Raw genomic sequence first — 22147 nt, 5'->3', positions numbered from 1 at the left:
GCAATTTTGATTAGTTTGGGTTTATATTCTTACTCTTATTCCTCTTATATTTTGGCAACTATGGTAAAAAGACAATGCATGACATGTTCCTCAGATTGCTTTTGATTGTTTTCTGTGACAGTGTTTTCTATGACAGACAGTACAATTCACAACTCAATTCACAATTTCAAATTTCAACTCAAACTCAACTCACAATTTCAAATCACAACAATCACTTTGTTCATCTTAAACTAAGGTTCCTCTTAAATCAGCCATTGTTTTGTAACAGATGCAAACACACACACATACACACACGCACACACAATACTAGTTAATGTTATACTCAAGATGAAAGCCTGACTCACCAGTATGGAATAGTGAACCCTGTTATTTTCAATAGTGGCATCTGCATCATCAGCCTGCACCTTGACTACTGAAGAGCCCACTCCCAGAGCCTGAGCAGGAAAAAAAAGAAACGGTTTTAAAAAATATAAACATGTAGTGAGGACACAGCCAACCAGATTCAGTACAAGCCACTTGTCACTTGTCAAGAAGGCTATTTTGAACACCCAATCAATATCATCGATGGAGCTTTGGAGCATGATATACATATATAATTGAATTGTCAACAGATAATCTTTCAATGTACAATATCCCCTAGATTACTGTATATTTATACACTCTAGATTGGTCCAGCATTACCTCAGATATTGTTTCATTGTATGTGTCGGCAGTAAAAACTGGTGGGTTGTCATTCAAGTCATTGATTTGAAGTGTCCTTGTGTTGTTTAGCTGAAGAGAGATAAAGGGTAAATAACATAAATAAACACTATTAAAAATGACAAAAATTTCCATTCCAAATAGATCTTCCTAGTACATGTTTCAGTAATGTTACTTACTTTTGTACCCAAGCACATGACAGCATAATATAATACACCACCAGTCTAGATAGAAACAAAGACAAATACAAATGTTTTACATTGCAGACATAAAGTACGTTTTCCTAATTCAAGTGCAAAGCTTATATATGGATATTACTTTGTCTTACTAGGCTGTGTGTATATATCTATACACACATTGTTTCACACACTTTTATAGATGTTTTTACAGTTGCTTGCATGGGCTTCACAAGTTAAATCAAAACCATTTCATACAGCAAGGCACGTACAGTTGTTTCAAAGAAGAGGAAACACAAGCAACAAAGACTGACAAGGCATGTCTCTCTTTCCCATAGATACAGTTACATAATAGCTGCATGACATAAGGAGGAGCATGAAAACACTTGATAGACTTTGTTTTAGTATTAAAGTATTTAGTATTAGTATTAGTATTATTTAGTATTAGTTTTAACAGCCTAAAGCCCACCCTTGGAACAATATTTTTTTTATGGGATGCAATCGCGGTTTCTTAACAACACAAGGTTAAGACAAATTGCATTGAATGACACTTACAAATCAATTAATTTCATAAGATTAGGATTATTCACAATTACTGAAGCAGTCAGCATCTTTTGTGCTTTCACACAAGCAGGTGTACAAATTGCAGGAATACGAATCAATTACTTTTGCTTTCAGAAGTCAGAATTACTTACTGATTTCAAAGCATCCGCATCCAATTCCTCTTTGGTGACCACAGTTGCATTGTTGTTTCCTTGTATCAAACTCAAAAATTGTAGGTGTGAAGGAAAGAGATAGTCCACTAGTTGCACAGTGATGCCTGATGGAATCCCAGTTAATTCTTCCACAGGTCCTGCCCGGCATCAGTAAAACATTCACTTCCTCATTCAATTTACATTCTGCTATACCAGCCATTTTATATGACTGCTAACAGTAGTCATGGCACACAGTGTGGACACTGATTCGCCAGTGACTCTTATAGAGTTAAGATTATGGTATGAGTGTTGCTCTTTCCGCATTATCAAATCCTTTTCCACTTAAACAGCCTACAACAATTGGACATGTATTTACACGTTTAACATGAACATCATAATGTTGAAACATTCACACCAGTCATAAGCAGTTATTTGATATACAGTGTCTGTACGCCCACATGCAGTACTTCAGAGGGAAAACAAAAAATACAGAGAGGACATAGCCAATCAAATCCAGTCCAAGCCACATGCCAATTAAGATTGTTTTAAACTATCAGTGTACATCATGAACATGATTGAGAGACTTCAACTGAAATTTAAACAAATTGTCAAGTAGGGGTTTTGCAGGAGGTGAAACGATTTGTCATACAATGCACAAGTGCACAGCGTTAGTTAATGAATGACTGATCTTCAAGCGAGACAGGAAAGTGAATGAAGAGAACTTGAGAATGGAACATGTTGTGAAAATAAAGATGTTACCATTGTATCCTTCATCTACAGCTCCCACTTCCATGTTACTCCCGCTTTGACAGTTTATGACTGAGGTACCTGCGATACAGGGAAAAATGCCTTTATAAATCCAAAAGAAAGTTACAATCTAACGGTGCAATAGAATTTCAGTTACCCAGAGATGAACTGAGTGACTAATCAAAGTCCATCTACTTATGATTATCTAGAATCAACCCCATACAAGAGTCATTCTATATTTGTTGAAATGTGCCTAATGTGCCAAATCATTACTGTGGTGCTCTCAGAGAACTTCAACAATCAGAACAATGTGTAAAAAAATCTTAAGAATGTAAATTTGAGTATACATTAAAATGAATTTGTCCAATATCCTAGTGAGGGAATTCAGTGCCTATGGCAGAAAAGTCTCAGGAAAGTCCCTATGAGGTCTGAAATTGAACATTAACCAGACTAGGATTACATTACCCTCTAGTTCATATGTCACAAAAAGTGAAATCTGGGCTCATAGATTTGGCAAAGACAAATCACCAATATGGCATGTAATGTTCCTTTGGGACCTTGAGATATCAGTATAAGTATGTGCATATTTGCATATATGATATATTGTACAAAAAGCCTGAGATTTTTTTTCATATGTTTGTGGCTTATTGGAACAGGGAGACACAATTTGTCATTTGAATGAAGAATGTAGGATAATTTATGAAGACATCTGAAGATGATGAACTCGTTGTGCACAACTAGCGTTGTGTGTTCATAGGATTAGGCTACTCTCATCACGGCCCTTTTTGTTTTCCACTCAGTGGCATGATGTACAATCATGTAGAATTGAATTAGCATTAATGTATACTAATTACCATTGATGTTGTATCTGTGTTAATTTTGCTGTGTTGATCAAATCAAGTGTTATTCAAAATGCAGTTACATTTACATTTTAGGATTCAACCGTTTCTTACCCAGAGCAACTTTCAAAGTAAGAGAATTTATCTGATGAGAGGATTATCTGATGTAACTTGTACTAATTACCCAATGTGTCATTGCTGGAGTTGGAGGAATGGCATCAATAGATTTTTTACCACTACATATTACTCACAACTCGAGTTAGTGAAGCACACTTTCTGCTTTTCATTTAGTTGTTGGTTTGAAAGTCTTTGAAACTGGAAGGATCTGAGGTTATGGGTGGGTGAAATCTTTAATTTAGAAAGCTGACAGTGACTATTAATTGTGGTTAGAGATGTGTTTTCGGCTGAGGTATGTCTTCATAAGGACTCTTTTATTAATTACTTTTATTAATAATTTGTCTCACACAGCAATAACTTCGCCTGTCATTGTTTAGTTCATCTTTAGCATGAGAGACTGAGAGATATAGTCATTTCTGTAAATTCAGCCTACAGGAAAATTTTCCTAACCTCTCAGTGTTCTTTGTGTATACAACTTTACTTGTGGCTGTTTGCTGATTCCTGGGTTCTTAACTTGAAATAACTTTCACATGTTTACAAATTTATCAACTGCCATTAAAAATCATAATACATGATTTTTACATAAAATACACAATACATAAAAAATAACAAATTATAATTCTACTTACCAACAGGATTGCCGTTGATATTTTGGAAAAAATAGCAGCCTAAAAGAATGAGAAAAAAGATGGAATTCATAGTTCCCAGCGATGGTAGAGCTGTCCTAGTCCACACGTATGACAAATGGCTGATTGTCAATCTCCCAGTAGGGTTGAGGGTGGGAATGCTGGAAAAGCCACACCTCGTTTGCCCACAATCTCTTGATTTTATGACTCGTTTGCTGTTATAGCCTCTACTTCAGAGATAAACAGGTCCAAGGTACAGGCTAACAATCCACAAATATCTACAGTAACAGAACATCTTCACCACTGAGTGCATTCATGATTGATATCCAACCACAACTGCATTAAACCAGCAAGATAAGATTACAGTGACACTAGGAACAGAGCTGAAGCACATATTTAACAGCAGAGAACTGAGGCTAAATGAAGAAAAATAAACAATTCCACAATTACAATAATAACTGCATTAAGAATTCATCTGACACTATGCATGATACATAACATATTATCATATCTTATAACGCGTGTTCCGTAAATGTCACATCCAACCCTGCAAAGTGTTGCATGAGATTGGGACACTCTCCCCAGGCAGTCATACATGTCAAGTGTCACTGTGGGTGGGGTTGTGGCTGGTTGTGGCTATATTTATGTAATAAAATAAACAATGGGTATTACAATCTGGAAGTACAAGTGCTGTTCTTTTACCGTCAATCAGATATTAAATCATGACCTTAGATCCCTTTGGTCATTAAAATTCCCCAGGAAATCTTTTCAAAAGTATGGCAGCATGGCCTGGTCAAATTTCACAGTCTTGCTTTTTCAATCTGCCCACCAACTTTACCATTTACATGTGACAATATCACTCCAGTGTCTGTTGGATGCCTGAAGAAGGTGCACATGCATCAACCACTGACCTCTGTGCAAGTCAAAGACATCATTATTGTTCCTGCTGTTTGAGTGCCTTTGACATATATCTTGCCAGTATATCTATGAACGGTCACTAATAGAAAGAGTTTTGAGCTTTTTTATTGTTCAGAATGTTGGATATGCACAGAATACTTATGTTTACACCTAAAAGACTGGTAAATAAAGAGGTTAGTGTAATTTATTTTTCATTTATGTATTTAATAAATTAATAAATGATTGTAATTCAATTTCATGGGGATTTAATAAATGAATCATATTTTTGTAAAACCGCACGGTCACCGAAGATCAAGCCTATCACTTCCAGGTCAAAAGAAGAAAGCATTGCCACCTCTTGTCAACAGTAGGTACTACATTCTTTCTGTTTCACATTATTAGAGCACATTGAGGAAAGACAACAGGACATGTTTCTACTGGAACAAAGTCCTGATTTACATAGCATACATTTTTTTATTCAGATGATACCTAATGACAAAAAACAAATAAACCTTTAATAAGTTACATTCCATTAGAATGTATCCTGAATGATCAACAGATCACACTTGTGGCTGTATTTGAGACAGTTAAACAACTTGTAAGAAATTGTTTAGAGTGGATGGAAGGTTATCACCCATCACAGTACATCTCAGTAAGGAAGGCCTTGTAAAGGCACATTCAGTTGTCCATGGAAGGAAATCAACCCAAATGGAAGTGTTTGGTTAGACATATCAAACTCTTATAAATGAGCCTTTTTGGGCCAGTAATCAGTTGATGCTTGGTACATTAAAGTACATGAAACTTTTCCTTGACACTTATTGACCATTTCCATAAAACATACCATTCATTTCAAATTTCATTTTAGATGTTAAATGAAAATTGTGAAGTACAAATATTATTTTCATCAAGTCCTTTATTTCAACAAATATGCTTGATTACCAGTGCCTTTTGCTCTCTACAATTTAGGTTTTTTGAAATAATGAAAATTTCAGTCACATTACAGAGAGTCCAGATTGTATGTTTTAATTGCAAATTTTAATGAAAATGCCTTTAATGAAATTAAGGTTTGAAATTTTACTTTTTGTCTTCCAATATGAACTTGAAATACAAACTTCATTCTGTGTTACACATTGCATCTTCACAGGTATTGTTATTTAAATTAACCTAAAAAGAAGGGAAATTTTTCATTGATGAATTTTGATGTAAATGGCATGCACCAGTTCAGAGCAGTTCACTTAGTTCAGTGCCCCCCCCCCCATCCAGTAAGAATGCCAATCAGGGAGTGCCCAGATTATAGAATTTTTTACCCAAGTTTCAAGAGCTGCATGGTCACTAGGTGAGGATTCGGAGGCAAGGTCATCCCAGTTCCTTCACTTCGCACCTTTTATTGTGAGAGAATAGATCTTTATAAAAGAGCACCATTTTCACTTGTCCAGATATCTCCATTTGCTTTTTACAATTAATGCAATTTTGTGCAACCTGCACAACCCGCGGTTATCAACAGGGCATAAACATCTTCAGAAGTGCATCCCCTGCCAACAACCCTTTTCTCTATGTCTGAGTTGAAGCAAAATCTGTGGTGCATCTCTGATCAGACTCATCCAGCGGGACCTAAAATGAATATTTTACAGTTTGTATAATATTCTGATATTGGGAATGCTGCTAGTGATGCTTACTAAGTCTGCTAGTGACATGCAGTATGAACAATAGTGATATGCGAAAATGAATAACCTATAAACGAATAACCAACTGAACACTGAAAACATCTTAAAAGTGAAAATAATTTAATCTAAATAGCTTTTATGAGTGAGAATTTGTACTTAGGTATTTTGTAGTGCAATGTGCAGCATGATTTCAGTTCAATATCAAAGAGATTATTTTGTACTAATTTCAGCATTTGTACATCTGTGTTTTTATGTTGTGTATATCATAAAAGTACAGATAATACACAGATATCGATGGCTATGGAAAGTTCATTGGTGTGTGACAGTTGGAGGTGTGGAAAGCTAGAAATGTGACCATAATTCTCACCATTTTTTATGTTTTAACCAAGACTGCCACAGCGTAGGGAACATGCCTATCCTCACACAGGGTGCTGTCTTTGTAAGGAATATCGCTATCCACACAGAGGTACTGGTTATTTGGCAAGGACAGTTAACATTCAACAAATATAAAAATTAATAAAACGTCTTAAGTCTGTTAGAGCCCAGTTTGACAATACAAAACACATGCGACAATGATGTAATTGATGAAACAAGTTTATTAACACAACACAGAGAAACACTGATGAAAAGAAATGAAATAAATTAGAACAGCTAAACAAACAGACAACAACAAACAAGAAATAAATAAATAGTAAAAAATTGTCAAACAAAACATCGTGAAAAAGGAAGTGTAAAGATAATGCTAAGTGGCAGCGTTGGATTGGGCTTTCAGCAGCTGTAAGACAAACTACAGGAGATCATAACCACAGTCTGACATGTGCTGACAAAACATTAATCTGAACTATAGAAGTTTGTACAAGTTATTGGATTTTGACATTATCTTAACTTCACTATTTGTAACTTAATGTAATCAGTCTCATAAGGTAATTGTAAAAGGGAAAGAAAGTATTGTTGTATAAATCACGGCTGCGTCTGAACTCGTACAAGATGAAATCAGCTAGGCTACTCACAATGGCACTAGTAAACAACAATACTCATCGAGCTGCTGAGGAGGGCCAGGCCCTTACATATGAAGGATGGCAGCTCATTTGTTGCAGTCCTTCTGGGGAGACCACAGTCTGTTTTCCACCAGAGGCTTCCGGACTTGTCACAGGATATTACATTACATTATTGGCATTTAGCAGACGTTCTTACCCAGAATGACCTACATCATTTACAATGTTATCCATTTATACACCCGGATATTTACTGAGGCAATTTGGGGTGGGGTACAACAGCAGTTCCCCTGCGGGGAATCGAACTGGCAACGTTTTGGTCATGAGTTCTGCTCCATAACCGCTATGCTACACACGCACAGGGGACATCCATTGCCCGACCGTCTCTGGGAATTAGATTTCCATCTGGTGTGCAGGTCAGAGGAAACAAGCACAGCACCCAGGTCTGTCACTGAAGGCCCATCTTTCTGGCTTCCTTGGCAGTCACACATTTTCAACGTGGGGGATGATGGAGAGATCCAGTCAACTACGAATATGAAAGAGCCAGTTGTGGATTCATAATGGAGCGTGTTATAAATAGCTTGGACATCCAGAGCTGGAGGTGAGTTCAGGATGCACTGGAGGTCCAGGAGTCTTCCCCTTCCTCTCTAGCAGAGTTATACCCCACATTGGCATACAGTTCCGTTACTGGTAGAAAACAATTGCTGTACGATCTGATTGTATGAGAGCCCATGTGGACACTACACGACAAAGACCTGAGAATCTCTGGTTCACTCTGGGTGACCCCCGTTGGAGCTGTCCTTTGAAGTGCCAGGCACCTCGGAGGGGTTACCTGGCATACATGCAGGGCTGTGCCATGGCAAATATGTGTCCATATCCTCTACATACCTGGTGGTAATTCAATCGAGTCTTTCCTGTTGTCCTAAAATGTGAAAATAAAGGTGCTGCATCAATACTTTTCCAGTACTCTCATCACCTTTGTGATGCGAGTTTGCACTACGGAACACCACAGGAAGTAATTTCTTCCTGTGGCCATCAAACCGTTCAACTCCTCCCCCTTCTGCAGGAAGAAAAGCTGAACCAATGAAAACTGGACAGTACATGCTACCATAACCATTCCTGTACCATTCCCCAATGGTATGTTCAATATGTATGTGTTCATATCAGCATCTTTCTTGTCCAATATGTACATGTCCATCAACATCTACCTCATGCAATACAAATACCTCAATAGAAACATATACTGTGCAATATGCGAGGCAATATTAGTAAAACACTTAATGGTTGTGCAATACTTATATATACACCTAACAGTTGTGCAATACCCTACCTGTTACTTGAATATTTCATTCTGTATTTACTGTGTCATTACACTGTGTCTTACTTATTTATATATTATTTTACCTTCTTGCTTTTTATTTATTCAATTGCTTTCATTCTTTATTTTATTTTATTCTATTCTATTTTTATTTTTTTATTTTCATTGCTGTATTGTTTCTGATACTGTAAAGCCCCTTTCAAGCCGTTTTCACATATGAACACCGGACAAGGTCCGGAGAATCAGGTCCACAACTTGGCCGGAATTGCCCTTTCACACATGTAGCACACAACAGGAGATTGTCGGTGACAGACGCGTTCTCACCTACTGGAAATACTCTGGTTTGGTTAAGGCGCAGGGCGGCGCTTGGGTAGAGCATGCAGGAGGCAGGACATGACACAAAAAGTACGCTGCAGAAATCGCAGTGGCTGTATTCGAAACCGCCTACTGCATACTGTGCACTGCGTACTACACAAGTAGCTAAGTAATAGTGATGGGTATAGTGAGATAGGTGAACTGGTGACCTAACATTACATAGCGAACAACAAAAACTTACCTTCCTGTTATAATAAATGTATAATTAATAATGCAGTATGCAGTAGGCGGTTTCGAATACAGCTACTGCGAATTCTGCAGCGTACTTTTTGCGTCATGTCCTGCCTCCTGCATGCTCTACCCAGGCGCCGCCCTTCACATAAACCACACCTGACTATTTCCAGTAGGTGGGAACGTGTCTGTCACGGACAATCTCCTGTTGTGTGCTACATGTGTGAAAGGGCAATTCCGGCCAAGTTGCGGACGTGATTCTCCGGACCTTGTCCGAATGTTCATATGTGAAAACGACTTCAGTGAGCAATCTCTGGCACAATAATTTCCTTCTGGATCAATAAGTCTTATCTCTTATCTTATCTTACCTTTTCTTATCTTATTTCTGCATGGAGAATGAAGCATGGTCTTCTCTTACATCACATGTACAATTATGGCCCCTTACCTTGATGCCATTTCCTATTTCTGTATCAAAATTTCTGAACAAAAGAGCAAATGAAGCAATGATCCTATTCCATACACAACAGCTTGGTAACTGCTCAAAGCATACCTTGGGGTTAGTCTGTAACTCTAGACCTTCAGTTGTTTTCAGTTTTCTATTCCTGGAAGTAAATTCAGATAAAATCCTTCATTAGTTGTCATTGTATGTTAAACTTGTGGTGACATACCTAACTATTTAGGCTTTGGCTTATTTGTGGAAAGTCTGGCCTCCAATGACCAATTTTGTCTCATTTACAATGTTGAGTTGTGTTCTGACGCACATTTACCTGACCACTGTAACCACAACCAGCACCACAATTCCCATGATGCTTAGTGCCAGCAGCACACCCAGAGCGATGCTGACTGTCTGATTGGAGGAGCTTCCAGTTCCAGGGCCGTCCTCTATCCCATAATCCACCCCCTTCCCAAAGACAATCTCCAGCTGGGCCTTCACCTCCTCTCTGTCACTCTGCAGCTTGCTGTGGGCAAAACAGGCAGGCCTCATGACCTTATACACATTCAAGTTGTAGATGAGACATCCAGCAGCTGGTCAACTGCAGGGACTGCTGTGCGTTACCTTTTGACTTGGTCAGAGGGGACAATGGTGCTGCTGGCATCCATAGCAATGAAGGTGATGTATGTCTTCACACTGTCCCTGTAGGACCTGACTCTGCTGCTGAAGCTGTTGCTGCTCCTGACACTGATGATTTGGACTGTCCAGCCCAAGGCCTGCCCCAGAGACCTGAGGTGCACCGTGAAAAATGACAAACAAGGAAACTGACTACTGGAGCTTACCAAATGCACACAATAGAAGTAGAGTTGATTTCCCATACATTCTAGCTGTATGACTTTTAGCTGTATTGCTATCTTTGCGTATCTTACTCTTCCACCTGTGGGATCACCCTCTCCACAGCATTGACAGGCTGGTTAAGGGACATGACCACGGCATCACTGCTGGTGCTTTCTTGGATTGTCACCTGGAAGCGTCACACACAGGTGAACACTTCAGCCTGCCATCTTCACATATACATCATATAAAGGAGCTTATAATAATGTAATATTATGTTTGACATTTAGTATGTCACAAAGTAGTAAAGTCCTGTGCTGTTGTCACATTTAAAACTGTGTCAGCATCTAGCAGTTCTAATCATCAAACAGACTGTGGTCAAGACTGGCATTGTGACCATTTTAAAGGTCTGTCTGACACTCTGATTTGATAAGAATGGCACCTCTGCCTACCTGCACTTCTGCTGTGGCAGAAAGCCCCTGGGAGTCTGTGGCTTTCACCAACAGTGACACCTGTCCCTCCTCGCCCTCCACGGATAAAATGTACACCTGACCCGTGGAGCGCTCCACATCGAACAGCGAGCTGGCCTCCTCCAAGCTGTACTGCAGCTCCCCGTTCTCCCCGATGTCCTGATCTGTGGCCTGGAGGGAGACAGAGGAGGCACTGAGAGAGAGGCACACATGGCTAAGGTCTCATGCTGTTATCTCACTATAATCAATGTGATTACTTTCACTCAGCTTTAGTAGTCTGCAATTATACTTTTAAACATGTCACCACTGTAATGCCAACTGCTAAATCCGCTGAGCACAGGGCACAGTGCAATCCTCTGATACACAAGAGCTACAGCTGTTCATCAGTAAATTTCCAAACCTAAGTTGTACCTTCACTTGCACTACAGGATATTTGAATGGAGCGATGCTGAAGATCTTGGCAGAGTAGCTGGTGCTGCTGAACTCTGGAGGCTCATTCACATCGACCACCTGCACCGTCACCTGGAGGAACAGAGAGGATGAGTAAGTCTGCACTCAGGTAAATGTACATGATTCACTGAAACATTATGAAACACTTTCCCCTCATTCACTGAGATGTGTTGTGCCATAAAGTGCAAACAATGGAAAGCTCGAATTTAAAGAACTTGGAGATGAAGGAAAATATGTTCTGGTCATGAAAAAAAATGAGAAGAAAATTTTCTGACACCTTGCCTGAAAAAGTCTCACTGTAACATGTTTATTACAATGTATGTAATGTTTTTATTTTTAAATTGTCCTCCTTTTTTCTACCTATTTGTGAAATGCTAAATGAACATGAAGCTCATTCCACCTCTGCACCCATTGTAGAAGTGCAGGGCAAGCTGGATGCAATCCTCCCAAATGCATGCAGGCCAAGGTGATGAGTTTTCACACTGAAAGTTCCAATGCAGCAGGAGGCCGAAATAGAACAGACAACAGAGATTTTGTCCCCCTAATGCTATCTGAGTAAAAGCAGACCATACCTCTCCACCACTATCTCTGGCAGAACAAAGCCAATTTCTTCTGCTTCTGTGGCCTGCTGGTCATCGTCAACAGATTACATGGCCTATTTGGTTGCAGGGCTCAGCTTGTGCTAAGAACAAGCACCTTTACTGGCTGAGCCATTTGGGAGCCTCATTCTTTATACTTGAAAAAATGTGAAAATTAATAGATTCTTTGGTTCTGGGCTTTTCACATATCTTTGTGTAATGTACCCTGTGGATTTGAAGGATGTGATTTAAAAATAAATCATTTGGACCACGTTTGCTGCATGGATCCTCCTTTCAGTTGAAGCTGCAGTCTGATCTGCATACCGTGGTGACAGCAGTGTTGGGCGGGTTCCTGGAGTCCACTGCCTCCACAGCCATGGTGTACCACTCCTGCGTCTCTCTGTCCAGCACCTGCAGCGTGCTGATCCTGCCTTGGGCGTCCAATGAGAACACGTCCGTGTGTGACCGGAGGGCATAGGTGACCGAGACGGTGGGCATCCCTGTCGAGGCCTTCACTGTCCCCACCTGTGTGCTCTTCGGCTCGTTCTCTGCTATGCTGAAGTTGTAGTCGGATTTTTCAAAATCCACCTCCGGCGTAAGGGTGATGGTCATCAGGGAGATCAAGACAGTGGCTACACATGAAGACCACACACACGTATGAGGCACACATGTGCACATACATATACACAGATACACACACACATACACACACACACACACACACGCACGCACAAATACACTCAGAATGCTCTATACAGTAGTCCATCTCACTGCCTGTAGAACGAGGCTAACTGACACCATGTCTGACTAACTGACATGAATTTCATACAGTAATCTCTAGTCAATAATGGGGGTTATATTCCTAAAAACCCCCACAGTTGATAATACTAAGGATTAATGGGAAATAAATGCTCAGGGAACTCCTGATCCAAAGACTAACAGTTCTATGATATATCCAAATAACGAACGATTTTACCAGGTTCAATAAGCACAATGAACTCTTTAATAGTGACAGTGAGGCAGGATATCAGTTTCATATCTGATCCAAAAGACAGCATGTCCTCTAGCACAATGCCTCCTTCTTTCTGTTGGGACCTTAGACTTACTTGGTCCAGAGGAAACATTGCCCTCTGTTGGCTCACTGTACTGGACTTCAACAGAAACATAGTTATCTCAGGAGGTTTCCCATTCAAGCATCAAGCAAGACCAGCCCAATGTAGCATCAGCTGTTCAGCACAGGAACGTTGTGTGAAGCTGCATTTTTTACATCAGCAACATCATGTGAATATTACCTGCATTTGGGCTGCCCTGTAATATTGATGTACTGTATATGTGCTGGTGTTGCCTCGGATAGAGGGGGTGGTGCCCTACTAAGTGCTCAAACAGTGCATCCCACTGACTCCTTTCAATTTAGGGATGGAGCCTGTTTACCTGTGGAGGTGCGTGGGGGCTGCCCATGGTCACTTGCTAAGGCAGTGAGGTTGAGCAACGTGTTATTGGTGATGTCCGAAAGATTAGAGGCCAGGGTGATAAAGCCAGTCTCACTGTTCAGGTGAAGGAGAGGGGATCCTACAGAGAAACTGAACAACCAGAGAGCAGGAGAGGCAGCATTACAAAACTCACCCAGAGAAACAGGCACTTTTTGATAGATAGATAATGTCGGAATTTATGAATCTATGAACATTGCTGTGTATGAATCACCTGTAGGTTATGAGTGAGTTGTTGCCGAGGTCTTTGTCTGAGGCTGACAGCTTCAGCACAGCGTCCCCCTCCTTAGCGTCCTTCACCAGGACAGCTTGGCTGTATGTCGTCTGGCTGAACTCAGGGTCATTGTCATTGACATCTGTGATGGTGACTGTGATTTCAGTGACGTTCTAGCAAGAGGAATTGAAACTCAGTAAGACAAAGGTGTGTTGATTTGCCTTCAAACCTACTATGCCCAACCCAATGAGCTCTGCTCTCTTCTCACCAACAGGCTAGATAAACACACCATAAAGGTTTGGAGGAATTTTATCTTGGTTTATTACTGGAAAAAGCTGAGGCGACCTATTTTATTGGCGTTATGAAACCTCTCTGTTAATATGGTGACAATATGTAGAAGCCTTATTAAGAAAATGGGAATATGGTGAAAAATAAGACACCAGTAATGAACAGATGATCAGAATGTAAGGTTTTACTGTTACTGGCACACTGGCTTAATGTATTCCTATTTCAGAATCCTTGAAATGAGGCTCAGATGCAGTTTTTCTGTTCTGCTAGGCTTAAATGGTTCCTATGTAATGGCAGTGAGTGTTCAGCATAAATGGCATGTCAGCCTGGTTGCTGCAGCAGTACCTTCCTCTGTGGCGTGCCATCATCAGAGGCTACTATCACCAGCACATAGGCATCCATCTTCTCTCGGTCCAGGGGAGCCACTGCCAGTAGTGTTCCATCCTTCAGAATAACAAGACAAAACACCTTAGAAACGAGCACCTAACCTTAAACTGTTAAACCAATTGCTGCATTTGAAAGGGGATCAACTAATTCTGTGCAACTGTTCTTCTGTCAGATCTTTATGAGGTTCAAGGTACATGTTGGCTTTGGACTAGAGGACGATGGGACTCACCTCTCGAAACTGGAATAGTGTGTTGATATCAGAGGAGGACAGGGACAGTGTGACCTTGCCATTATCACCCTGGTCACGGTCAGTGGCGGTAATGCGGCAGACTTCCCCTGGAGACTCAGGGGAATACTTTCCCTCTGAGATTTGGATGGGGTCTGGGATGGTGTCGAACTGTGGGTTGTTGTCATTGATGTCCAGGACAGTGATGTTGAGCTGGGCTGTAGCGTTCAGTCCATCGGTAGGTGAGTCGACTGCCACCACCTGAAAATTCATAATTAAAAGGCACTGACTGAGGGCAGCCCACACATGGAGACTCACAAAGCCTTTTATGGCAAGTGACAAATTATTTACTCATTCAACCTTCAAACATAACTTGCTGTCCTGACAGGGTTGAAAGTCTATACAACTGAAATATTGTTCATCTTTGTAAAAGCTTAACTACAATGGTCAGCTTTGTTTTGCATTTTGCAATCATACATGATATGTAGTGTAATGCATGACAGTATGTAAATGAAAGCTTAATGACCCCGAATCAGTGACTTACCTGTAAAACATAATTGGCTTGGTCCTCTCTATCTAATGTTGCATTACTGTTCAGAAACAAGGTTCCTTGTTGATTTATACTGAAGATGTCACTGTTCAGAATGAAGTGACCATTTGAGAACCCGTCCTGAAGGAACAAATGAACAATTAGACTAATTAATCAAGGGAAGATTATTTACACAACAGGGTTGAACTCCATGTCTCAGCAATCAACAGGACAGTAGTGTGGTGCTTAACCATGAAAAAGAATGGACTGGTATATGGTTGTGGTAATGATATTAGATTTAGTATACTAGATTTTGTCTTTGTTTTGTTTTTTTTACTGGTAAGCACTTTTCATGGACTATGATTTATTAATAATAGATAGCAATCAACAATGCAGATTTCAAAACTTGAAATAACTAAGCATTTCCTGATTGTTGTTCACAGCATATCCTCTTTGTGCCCCTGTGTTGCCACAAAGTAAAATGAACTTCTGAACCAAGTCTTGCTTACTCACCTCATCTTCATCAGTGACATTCAGGGTGATTAGTGCAGTTCCACCAGGCAGGTTCTCGAAAACAGCAATGTCGTAGTTATCTCTGCTGAACTTGGGTGCGTTGTTGTTCACATCCAGCACCCGCGCCAGCACCAAGCAAGTTCCATTCAGTGCAGGGCTTCCTCCATCTAAAGCCTCCACAATCAAGGTGTATCCCTTCACCTTCCCAAAGTCCAGAGGCTGACCCAGCTGCAGTTCCCCAGATGCTGCACCCAGCATGAGGACGGGTGGTTCTGTGTGAGGATCCTGCTGGACAATCCGGTACGTCACCTCTGCATTGGTTCCCTGGTCCAAATCCACTGCGCTTAGTTTAAGGACTGGTAGCCCAACAGTGGCATTCTCCAGGATTCCCACCTCGTACTGTGCCATGGAGAACACGGGGGCATTATCATTGACGTCAGTCACATTGATGAGCACGCTGGCGGTGGCTGCCCGTGGAGGTTGTCCTTGGTCTTGAGCGATGACCTCCAGGCTGAATTGGGATTGTGTCTCCCTGTCCAGCTCCCTAGCCAGGGAGATCCTGCCTAACTTGGGATCGATGCTGAATTTCCCCTCACCTCCTAGCATTGAGTAGGAGATCTTGCCATTGAAGCCATCATCTGCATCAGTGGCCACTAACTCTGTGAGGTTGGTACCAACTGTTGTGTCTTCTGCAACCGTGACCTGGATCAAGCTGGATGGAAACATGGGGTCGTTGTCGTTGATGTCGGTCACATCCACCACCACGATGGCTTCATCACGATTGGTGCCATCTGAGATGGAGACTTGCACAGAGTAGTTCTTCTGGGTCTCGTAGTCCAGTTTTACCAGGGTGGAAAACACACCCTGAGAATCAATGGAAAACTTGTCTGCCTCAGTCAGGACCTCTAGCGTCACGTCAGTTGCAGGTTCCACTGACAGGAAGCCCACCTGAAGAATACAGAATGAAAAACAGCCATGATGTTAGCAAGACTGTGATTCACTACATCCCCATTGTTGCTATCACTTATCAATTCTGGCAATACCACAGATGTTATTTCACACAGTTATGTTATGAGACTTGACATAAAATATCCATATGCATTGTTTGTGAATGTGTCAGAATTCCCCTCTTCTCTCAGAGATATTGTGTGGAAGGTCTCACCTTGAGTATCTGCACAGGTGCATCCCTCTCCTCCTGGATGCTACCATGGTAAGTGGGCATCAGGAATTGGGGCCTGGAGTCTCCAGGTGCCAGGATCTCCACCAGGACTGAGGACGCTCGGGACACCTGTCCGCCTATGAGAGAGAAAAGATGGTAAGGGCCCCCTGATATACAGGAGTATATATGTTTATGCTTTCATGTCACACACTCATATATAGCCATAATGCTATCCCATCATGTGTTTATTTTCATGCAGTGCCCTGTCTCGATGACATTCCTGAGTATGCAGATGTAGTCAACAAAGCAATCAAATGAAACAAAACTCACCATCTTTTGCAGTCACATACAAGACGAATCGAACTTTGTTCTCCTGGAGAGCAAGTAGTTTTCTCAGCTGGATCTCCCCCGTGGTTTCATTAATGGAAAAATAGCCATCCTGATTTCCCCCATCTATGGAATACTTCACTTCTCCATTAACACCCTCATCTGGGTCGACAGCTTCCACCTGTGAACAGGTTGGGACAGGGTTAGCAATAATTTTAAGAGTAGTGGATCACAACCTCAAGGCAGTGCTGTCTAATACTCCCACATGTCTACAGAGGCCCTCTTTCCCATAACATTTAAAATTCTTTTCTCTAATTGCCTGTATGATTCCCTTTCCTTTACTGTTCCTCAAGTTGGTTTGAGACCAACATTTTTTTTTGTTTCCATATTTTCCTTATTCTCATATTACATGTAAGTAAATACATAGCTCCATTTTGTTCATTGACATAAAGTATATTTGGATAGGTGTTTCAAAATCACATAATTTTTGTTGATCATAGACTTTTCATTCCTCTGTGATAGTCTTAGTCATCTCCAAGAAGAAACTATGTATTACCTGTGTATTATTATTATTTTTACTATTATAATTCTTAGTAGTACTACTTCTACTAATAACAATAATAATTGGTGCATGTATTTCAAAACTCTCATTATCTATTTTGAGTCTATTAAAGAGTGTCACTTATTTGAGTATGACAGCTGTTAGAAGTAATTCAGTATAGGTGATCTATGATCAACGTGCAAGTAAGTAAAATATTATGCTCTTACCTTGGTGACCAGCATGTCGACTGTTTGATTCTTGAAGATTTTCCCCTCATACCTGGAGCTGGAAAACTCAGGGCTGTTGTCATTTTCATCCCGGAGGGTTATGTTGATGCCAGCCAATACAATACGGTTAGGTGAGTCATTTTCTCTCGCTTCAATCTAAATGCCAACGACAAAACCAAAGAGAAAGTGCAGGGAGCAACCTCATTACTCAAATGTGTTGGACATGCAGAAACCAAGAAGCACTTAATGAACCTGGTAAATTACTGTGAAGAAACAATTTGATAAATTATTATCGAACACATCAGAGTCCTGACCTGGAAGGTAAAGCTGGGGGTCCTCTCTCTGTCCAAAGCACTAGAATTTTTCACTTTCAGAATTCCGTCAGGAGTGACTGAGAAAGGTGCAGATTCTGGAATGACTCGTAACGTTCCATTAAACCCACCCTGAGGAGCGGGAGTAGAGTTTAGAAGAAGCCAGTGAAATTTCAGAAAATAAAACAAATGCTAATTTTAAGATGTACGAATACTCAACCATTTCAATCAGACAGAAGGTGAATCATGTAAACAGATATTCTAAATATACTGTATTTTTGATATTTTAAAAAACGTACTTCATCTCGGTCAGTGACTGTGGCTCTTAGGATGAAGGAGTCAGTTGGGGAATTCTCCAGAATGGTGGCAGAGTAACTGCTTTGGTCAAACTCTGGTGGGTTGTCGTTCACGTCCTCGATTTTTACAGACACTGTTGCATCAGCTGTCTTCAAGCTGTCATCATTCTGAGCTGCCTGTCTTGTACAAAGAGGGAGCCAGTGAAATATTGATGCACCATGCAGTTTCTCTCATTCATTAATTCTAATATATGTATGTGCCATATTCAACATTCAGACTATTCAAATTGATTTGACTTGATTGACTTTGGCTATAAAGCTTATATGTAGAGATAGCACAGTCTCTTTCTCTCTGAACTCCACTCGTTATATGTCTCACATGAGCCCTGGTACACATTACCTTGATGTTCAAAGTCACCATGCCAACCTCCTCTCTGTCCAGTCCTGCCACCATAGTAATGATGCCACTGGTGTCATTGATGGTGAAGTGCCTCATGTATTTGCTTGGGGAGACTGTGATTTACACACACATACACACACATATTATATATAGATGACTGCATGACTATGGTAGTGAGTCAATCAAAGTCATTTAGTATTTAATGATGGAACATGCAGAATTTGATTGAACATTGAATTGATGAATGTTTTGCTAATGCTTGTCAGAGCTGACAGCCAACCGTGTGAGGAAGGCTGGAAAATACCTGCACTGATGTTGTAGACAACAGGCTGGTTGATTCCAGTGTCCCCATCTGTGGCCTGTATCGCCTCAGGTAGAATGTTCAGGAACGGTCCTGCCTTAGTGGAGAAGAGCAATTTAGTAACACATACAGAATTTCAATACAATAAAAAACCTTTAATTATTGATTGTGACATTTGTAAATGTATGAAACTCACCAGGTGTTCCTGAATGACAGCGCTATATAGACTGTGACTAAAATAAGGATTCATGTTGTCAAAGTCTTCCACTAAAATAGTCACAGATACTGTGTCTCTGAGTCCTCCACCATCCTATAAGAGAAGAGAAAATTCCTAAGTAACTTTACACACAGTGCAGACATTTTATTAAAACACCGCATTATCCTTTTTTCAGTATTATTATCCCAGGAATTGGATCTATATCCATTTCTTTGCAAGTCACATTCCCTCATGATCATCATCATCAACTAACTTAACACTTAGCAGCTTAAAGCACAGGAATACAGGGGTTGTGGCTCCATTAAAATCGCATTACACACCTGGGCTTCCACTCTGAAGCTGTAGGTATTTGCTGTGTTGTAGTTCAGGCGTTGCTTTAAAATGACAGTCCCATCATTTCTCATTTCAAATTCATGGGGAACTGGGGGCTTTTAAGTACAATGAAAAAATAAGGCAATGTTTCAGTTGCATGGCTATGTCACATATACAAGGGTTGTTCATAGCAAATAGGCTGGAAGACAACAATATAATAAATATCTGGTATAACAACAACAACAACAACAACAACAATAATAATAATAATAATAATAATAATAATAATAATAATAATAATAATAATAATAATATATGGATATTTTATACAGAAAATGAAAGACTGACCCACCATTATGGAGTATATTATCCTGTTATTAGGAGAAGTGGCATCTGCATCCTCAGCGTGCACCCTGATTACAGCGGAACCCACATTCAAAATCTGAAGGATTATAAACAGTTTTTAAAAAGAACACATGTAATTTAAGGGAGAACACAACCAATGAAATACAGTCCACACCACAGATCAGATTGTGAGGTGGACTACTTTACGTCATTCATTTCACTGAAAATGATGGACAGACATAAAATACAAACAAGATACCGATGGATAATCTTTTGATGTAAACAATTGTTTTGAGCTGGAGTTTTGGAGAACGTGATACTCAGCGACAGATCCTTCTGAATTCAAATCCTATTGTTGTCTTTTACAAACCATATGTAGCAGCTTTACCTCAGGTATTTTTATGCTGTATTCAATGGCACTAAAAACTGGTCGATTGTCGTTTAAGTCGTTGACGTGGAGTATCCGTGTGTTGTTCATCTGACGAGAGATGAAAGTGTAAATAAAACAAGTAGACACTTTTAACAAAAATCTCATTTTCAGTCTAAAAGGATCTTCAATGAGCAAACTTACTTTTGTATTCGAGCACATGATGGCATAATAAATTTCGCCGTTGCTCTGGAGAAAAACAGACACACATGAATGTTTCACATTGGACGTCTTAAAGTTTCACGATTAATTTCACAAGATAAGAATTGTGTAGGATCATATGCTTTTATCCACGGTGTAGGTGAAGAGTAGGAACTGCTTACCGATTTTAACGCCTCGGCGTCTAGTTCCTGTTTGGTTAACACGGTCGCAGTAGACATTTCTGGTGTGAAGCTCAAATCCAAAAACTGTAAGTGTAAAGGAAAGCCGACGTCCACTAGCTGTACTTTTACGCCTGACGGGATCCCACTTACTTCTTCGATAGGTCCTGTTCAACCATTAGCAGAAGTTCATCATTATCCTCTCATCACAATGCATGTTCTCATCACATTAATATCCTAATATCCTATATATCTATATATATCTATATAAAGATATATAGGATCTATATCAGACATTTTAGGTAACTTCCCATATTCATGGCAAGAAGCTTCAATTATATATATATATATATATATATATATATATATATATATATATTATATATATTGTGTGTGTGTATATAATATATATACACAAACACAATATATATAATATATATATATATAACCAACCAACCATACCATATTAAAGTATATGTATCTGAATGCGTCATTACAATGTAATGGTCAGTGTAATGGTGCTGCCAAAACAGCACTGACCCACTGAGGCATGGACATTAGCAGCAGATCCTTCAAGTCCTGTAAGTTGTGAGGTGGAGCCTCTGTGGATCGGACTTGTCGGTCCAACACATCCCACAGATGCTCAATCGCATTGAGATCTGGAGAATTTGGAAGCCAGGGCAACACCTTGAACACTTCTTAATCACGTTCCTCAAGCTATTCCTGAACAATGCATGCAGTGTGGCAGGGCGCATTATCCTGCTGAAAGAGGCCACTGCCATCAGGGAATACTATTGCCATGAAGGACACCTGGTCTGCAGCGATGTTTAGGTAAGTGGCACATGTCAAATTGACGTCCACATGAATGGCCAGACCCAGGGTTTCCCAGCAGAACATTGCACAGAGCATCACACTCCCTCCACTGGCTTGTCGTCTTCCCACAGTCCACCTGGTGCCATCAGTTCCCCAGGTAAACGGCGTACACGTACACGGCCATCCACGTGATATAAAAGAAAACAGGAGCCATCGGACCAGGCGACCTTCTTCCACTGCTCCAAGGTCCAGTTCTGACGCTCGTGTGCCCATTGTAGGCACTTTTGATGGTGGACAGGGGCACTCTGACCAGTCTGCGGCTACGCAGCCCCATATGCAGCAGGGTGCGATGTGTTGTGACACATTCCTCCCGTACCCTTCATTAAGATTTTCTGTGACTTGTGCCACAGTAGACCTTCTGTC

The sequence above is a fragment of the Megalops cyprinoides genome, chromosome 1, assembly GCF_013368585.1.
Source record: "Megalops cyprinoides isolate fMegCyp1 chromosome 1, fMegCyp1.pri, whole genome shotgun sequence".
NCBI lineage: Eukaryota > Metazoa > Chordata > Actinopteri > Elopiformes > Megalopidae > Megalops > Megalops cyprinoides.
This window is presented reverse-complemented; position numbering follows the sequence as displayed.